Source organism: Cebus imitator, unplaced genomic scaffold (assembly GCF_001604975.1).
Source record: "Cebus imitator isolate Cc_AM_T3 unplaced genomic scaffold, Cebus_imitator-1.0 Scaffold344, whole genome shotgun sequence".
NCBI lineage: Eukaryota > Metazoa > Chordata > Mammalia > Primates > Cebidae > Cebus > Cebus imitator.
This window is the reverse complement of record NW_016107659.1, coordinates 1505459-1511814: the sequence shown is the minus strand read 5'-3', so window position 1 is coordinate 1511814 and position 6356 is coordinate 1505459. Positions and strand designations below refer to the sequence as shown.

Below are 6356 nucleotides of genomic sequence, written 5' to 3'. Positions count from 1 at the left end.
AAAAAAAAAAAAAAAAAAAAAAAAAAAAAAAAAAGAATCAATTAGCTCTGTCAGTTTGTGATAAGTACTATGGAGAAAATGTAAACTGAAGAAGAAGGATAAGGTACTAGGGAAACAATTTTAAATGTAATGATTGCATTAGCTTTCTGGGGCTGCCCTAACAAATTACCAAAAAGGAACTGATTTAAAAGAAATTGATTTTTTTCACAGTTCTGGAGAATTAAGTTCAAAATCAAGGTGCCATCAAGGCCATGCCCCCTCCAAAGGGTATGGGGAAGAATCTGTTCCACTCTTCTCTCCTAGCTTCTGGTGGTTTCCAGTAAATCTTGGTGTTTCTTGGGTTACAACTGCATCACTCTAACTTCTGCCTCCAGCTTCACATTCCCTTCTTCCCTGTGTGTATCCAAATTTCCCTTTTCATAAAAGGTCACTAGCAATTGGATTTAGGGTCTACCCTTATTCAGTATGGCTCCACCTTAACTTGAGTACATCTGCAGAGACTCTATTTCCAAACAAAGTTACATTCACAAGTTCCAGGCAGAATTTTAGGAGGACACTATTCAACCCGTTACAATGTTCAAAAATACTCTCCATGATAAAGTGGTATTTGAGCAAATATCTAAAGTAGTTAAGGGACAGGACCTAAGCAATCATTAATCGGGAGGAGGACAATCCAGGCAAAGAATAGTCAGTGTGACAGTCTGAGATATCAGTGAGCCTGCTGTGGTTAGAGAACAGTAAGAAGACCAGTGGCTGCCGTAAATGAAGTGAGGGGAAGATCTGTATGAGCAGATGCTAAAAAATTAAGATGGGGGATGGGAGGAGCAAATCAATAGAGCCTTGAAGGCCATTTGTAAGGACTCTGGTTTTGCCTCTGATGGAGATGGGCATTGCTGAAGGGTTCTCAACAAAAGTGTAATATTTTTGGACGTATTTCATGAAGATCCCTGGCTGCTATGCTGTTAATAGACTGTGGGAAGGGTAAGAGCAAAAGCAGTTAGAGGTTATTTCATGAATCCATGTGAGAGCAATGATCGCTTGGGCCAAGGTAGTAGCAGTGGAGACAGTGAGAAGCTATCAGAAAATTAAAATAATACATAAAAATATTTCAAGCTTTTTCCATCAATACTTATCTGCTATCAAACTGTTTTGTCACCTGTCAGTATTCATTATCAGACAATAAAAGCAAATTCTAAAAGTTTAAGAATTCTTTTTATGAGAAAATCTTGAAATGAGAAGAAACTGAATGCTTCTTTTTTTTTTCTTGCAGTTCACAATGATAGCTACCACAGGGTCTGCTATTTGCCAAGAATTTATTTTACATTTATTATTATGTTATTTAATCCACAAACCTGCAACACAAGCATGGTTTTTCATTTTTGCAAACAAGAAATTTAAAGTTCAGAGAAGTGAAGTATTTATCCAAAGCCATATAACTAGATAATAACAGAGCCAGGATTCTAATTTATGCCTGCCTCATTTCAATCCCATATATTTCTGTCATGCTATACTGCTAATTATGAAAAAAGTCATTATGCTCTGATCATTGTGGTCCAGATTTTTAAGCAGCATGTTCTAGAGAGGCTTCATTTGAGATTCTTTACTTGTAAGTAGTTGATTAGTCAATTTGACTAATTGATTGGCCAAGAAGATGGTGGAAAGAGACTCTTCAGTAGTCCAATGCTAAGAGAGAAAGACACTGGTACATATCTCATAACCAGTGATGTGTGAGAGCCAGTGCTGATGCTAACAAGAACCAATTGTCTTCAACTTTTCCCAACTCCACAATCAGTAACGCTAAATGACAGCTTGAAATAAGCCATGGTGGGAGTTTTTAACACAGAGAAATCAACAAATACAGTAAGTCAATGCATTTTAAATTCATGGATCTAGCTTACTGGCCTACTATTGCCTATAAATCAAACTCAATCACAACAAAATATAAATGTGTGTGTGTGTGTGTGTGTGTGTGTGTGTGTGTGCGCGTACATGTACATGTGTGGGCCAAGGGTGGAGGGAGAGAGAGGAAAAAAAAAAGAAAAGGAAGAAAGGAGGAGGAAGAGAAGAAGAGGCAGAGAGCATAATTGACTTGCTAGGTGTGGTTAACGTCTAACATTAGTTTTTAAACCTGCCTCATATTCAATATAAGTCATAAAAATAGGAAATGTCTACTTGTCAGATAAACGCATTTTCATAAGTCTATGATGATGTATTTCCTGGTTAGCCTCAGTTGACCTATAGGACTTAATGCATTTTCAGGTGCAACTTCAATAATTCTAGACTAGTTTTCCCTCTCCTCAAACCAACACCTAGCAGAGCCTTCCCATGTGGTGTTTCTTCAGCAAATACAATTTTGGTAAGCTCAGTTCTTCCACGGAAAACTGAGCCCACAGCCATCCAGCAGAAGGAAGCCTGTTACACGGGTTTCCGAAGTTTTGGTTTCTCTCTCAATAGAAGCAAGTGATGACGTTTCCTTCTCTGGGCTGGCCTGGGGGAATGTCCTTTCACCAAGAGAGACTGAGAAGGAGAATTAGCTTGAATATTATCCAAAATAAGAATGATTTCTTTGCCATGGGGAAAAAATCAGAGTCACTCTATTTTGATGATGTTATTATATCTGAAAGTGAGGTAGCAATCGTGTGGAGGATATTGGTTATTTTGGATTAGCCTCACAACATGTATCTTCCTCCACTATTTATTCTAAAAAGCAGCAGCTTGTATCCTGAACACACATACACACGCAATGCACACACATGTTCATTTCTGCTACATAAGCTCTCCTGAGCCCTTTCTTACAGAGACATTTCTTCTTTCCATGTCCTTTCGTTGCTGTGCTCAGCCATAATGTATCACTTCCCATTTTCTCTTCTCCTTCTCACCAATGATTGTAGCCTCTGTAAGCTAAACCCAGGATTAGAGTCTTGTGGTGAAAGTCCAGTTACCAGAGATGGCTTGGAAAGGGTATTGAGTCACAAAGTCAGAAAAATGAATCCGATGAAGTCATTGACGCAGAGGAAAGAAACAAACAACAGGAGCTGTGATACAAAGCCAAAGTTTGGCCGGGCGCGGTGGCTCATGCCTGCAATCGCAGCACTTTGAGAAGCTGAGGCAGGTGGATCACAAGGTCAGGAGTTGAAGACCAGCCTGGCCAAGATATGCAACCCTGTTTCGACTAAAAATACAAAAATTAGGTGGGTATAGTGGCAGGCGCCTATAATCCCAGGTACTTGGGAGGCTGACACAGAAGAATTGTTGAACCTGGAAGGTAGAGGCTGCAGTGAGCCAAGATTGAACCACTATACTCTAGCCTGGGCAACAGAGGAAGACTCCATCTCAAAAAAAAATGTCAAAGTTGACAGAGAAGGACAAGGAAGCTGGAGGGCTGAAGTCATGGAGCAGTGACAGGAGCAAACAAAAGGAATGTGATCGGGGTGCATTCCAAAGTTGGGGTGGAGAGTGTGCTCCACTCAAAGCATTTTCATTTCTCAGTAAAATAATAACAAGAGTTAGTGTTGCCTAGGGGTTAAAGGCACAGACCCTGCAACCAAGTTACCTGGGTTTAAAGCTTGGCTCTGGCTCTACTATTTACTAGTTCTGTGACTCCTGAGTCAGTTTCCTCATCTGTAAAATTGAGATGGTAGGTTTTAATGCACTGGATTTTTCTGAGGTATAAATAAATTAATATCTGTAAAGTGCTTTAGAAGAGTGTCTATATTAATCGACACGAAAGTGAGACAGTACACACCCATGGACCCAGCATCAAGGAAAAAGATGACCAGTGTGGCTGGAGCACCCTTTTCTTTATCTCCCTACTTCCTCTCAGAAGTAACCACCACCTTGAATTCCTGATTTATTGCCCCCATTTTTATATACATTTATTTATATGAATATTTGTACCTCTAAGCAATAAGTAATTTTATTTTTCATATTTCAAATCATATATAAATGGCATCACGCTTTCTGTCTTCTGTAACTTGCTCTGCTTACTTAATCCATCTATGTTGATACAAGCAGCTCTGGGCCACAGAGCTTCACCATTCCTGTTACTGTTAGAAGATTCCCAAGGGATGCATGCTCCGTAACTTATTTATCGGTTTTCCTGTTGATAGACACTTAAGCTATTTCCACTTTCGGCTATTCTAAACATTCTTAGACGTATTTCTTGGCAAACAAGTGGGAGTTACTGCAGGCTGTTTTAGAAGTAAAATTTCTGAGTTTTAAGGTAAGCTCATTTTCAAATTTACTTGATATTTTAAAAATTACTCATTTAAGATGCTTGAAAAAATAAATACTATTTTGCATTGTCATCAGTACTGTGCTACGTGCTAACTACTACTATCAACCCTTGACACATCTAACTTACTTCATTCTGATAACATTAAGAGGGAAGTTCCATTTCCCTTACTTTACAGAAGTTCAGCAATAGTCTTCAAATACAGCTGGTAAGCCACAGAGTTAGGATTCACACCTAGAGGCACTATCTCCAGAATCATGCTAAATGCAAAATCAAATATAATAAAAAGCCAAGATATTTTGACAAAAAAAGCGTTATCGGGGCCAGGCATGGGTGGTTCACGCCTGTAATCCCAGCACTTTGGGAGAAAGAGGCGGGCGGATCATGAGGTCAAGAAATCAAGACCATCCTGGCCAACATGGTGAAACCCTGTCTCTACTAAAAGTAAAAAAATTAGCCGGGTGTGGTGGTGCGTGGCTGCAGTCCCAGCTACTTGGGAGGCTGAGGCAGGAGAATCACTTGAAACCGGAAAACGGAGGTTTCAGTGAGCTGGGATTGCGCCACTGCACTCCAGCCTGGAGATAGAGCGTGACTCTGTCTCAAAAAAAAAAAATAAATAAATAAATAAAAAGCATTATGAGACAGATAAAAAGCCTTCATTGAAGGGGATAGGACTTTAAATAATCCAGAATGACCCCATTTAAATCATTATATCTCTAAGGACACTATTTCCAAGTCAAGGACGTTCTGAGGTTTAAGTAGACATGGATTTTGGAAGGGCATTACTCAACCCAGGGATCTCTCTCTACCATCTGTGGCCAAGGAGAGAAGTCTAATCCACTTTTCTTATGACAAGCTTTTGAATATTTTAAAAGGGCCGGGCACGGTGGCTCAAGCCTGTAATCCCAGCACTTTGGGAGGCCGAGGCGGGTGGATCACGAGGTCAAGAGATCGAAACCATTCTGGTCAACACAGTGAAACCCCGTCTCTACTAAAAATACAAAAAATTAGCTGGGCATGGTGGTGCGTGCCTGTAATCCCAGCTACTCAGGAGGCTGAGGCAGGAGAATTGCCTGAACCCAGGAGGCGGAGGTTGCGGTGAGCCGAGATCGTGCCATTGCACTCCAGCCTGGGTAACAAGAGTGAAACTCCGTCTCAAAAAAAAAAAAAAAAAAAAAAAAAAAACAAAAAAAAAAAAAAAAAAAAAAAAAAAAAAAAATGAATATTTTAAAAGAGTTCTGCTAGTCACAGATGTCCCCTCCCTCCCTATCCTGCAGCACAAAGGCTTGCCCTGGCTCTACATACCCATTTCAGCGAGGCCACATTGGGAGCTCGCAGCAGTTCTGATTCCCAGAAGGGTCCCTCACTGTCCAAGTGGTCCTCCTCTGGATACCCTTCCATGTGTCAGTGACTTTCTCACGAAAGAGTATGCATAACAGAAAATGCTTTTCCACGTGCAGGCAGACCACTGCAGGGTACAGTGAACCGGAAGAGTTGTCACCAGGCACTAGAATTATGGTTAAGTCAGGCTGTGTGACCTGTGCGGTTCTAGATCTTTCAGGAGACTTGGGTAGTAGTTCTAGCTCTGTCTCTCACTCTGTGAACAGAAGTAAATCAGGGTTCCTGCATCAACATTTCCTAACCTTTAGAAACAGGATTACTTGTCCTAACCTGTTTGACAATGATGTTGTGAGGATAAACACAAGATTGGTACAAAAGATTAGATAAAATCCTCAGATAAAAATAAATAGAAAGAATGTGGAATGGCCATACAACCATAATGCAATGGAATTTAACATTGTTTTATGCTATGGGGTCCTTTGATAGCATAAAAGGACCTCTCCAGAAAATGCACATATGCATAGGCACACAAACGCTTGTGTGAAGCGTATGCATGTACATGTGCATCACACTAATTAGGGAGTTAAATCACCCTGGAGTCCAGACACAGCTTCCCTCCATTCTCTAATGAAGAAGTGACTTTGAGCATGTGCGCTGAGTGAGTACAGCAAATGGTATTCCTTCCTCATTCACAAGTGGCCATTCCACTTTAGAACTGAAGCTATTCAACCAGTCCAGGAACCTAAGCACATCACGTGCACATGGCTGGAGTGGAGCAGAA

At 40.5% G+C, this 6356-nt stretch overlaps 1 protein-coding gene across 4 annotated transcripts in view; it reads left to right on the top strand.

The window, feature by feature from the left end:
* DAB2 (DAB adaptor protein 2) overlaps positions 1–6356 on the top strand; it is a 92055-nt gene that overhangs the window by 27990 nt on the left and 57709 nt on the right. For 2 of the 4 annotated variants that reach the window (XM_037730444.1, XM_037730445.1), the window contains exon 1: positions 1838–1860. The exons of the other annotated variants lie outside the window; for them this stretch is intronic. The gene's annotated coding sequence lies outside the window, so the exon portion shown is untranslated. Of the gene's footprint in view, positions 1–1837; positions 1861–6356 lie in introns of those variants that run through there. 4 annotated transcript variants of the gene reach the window in all.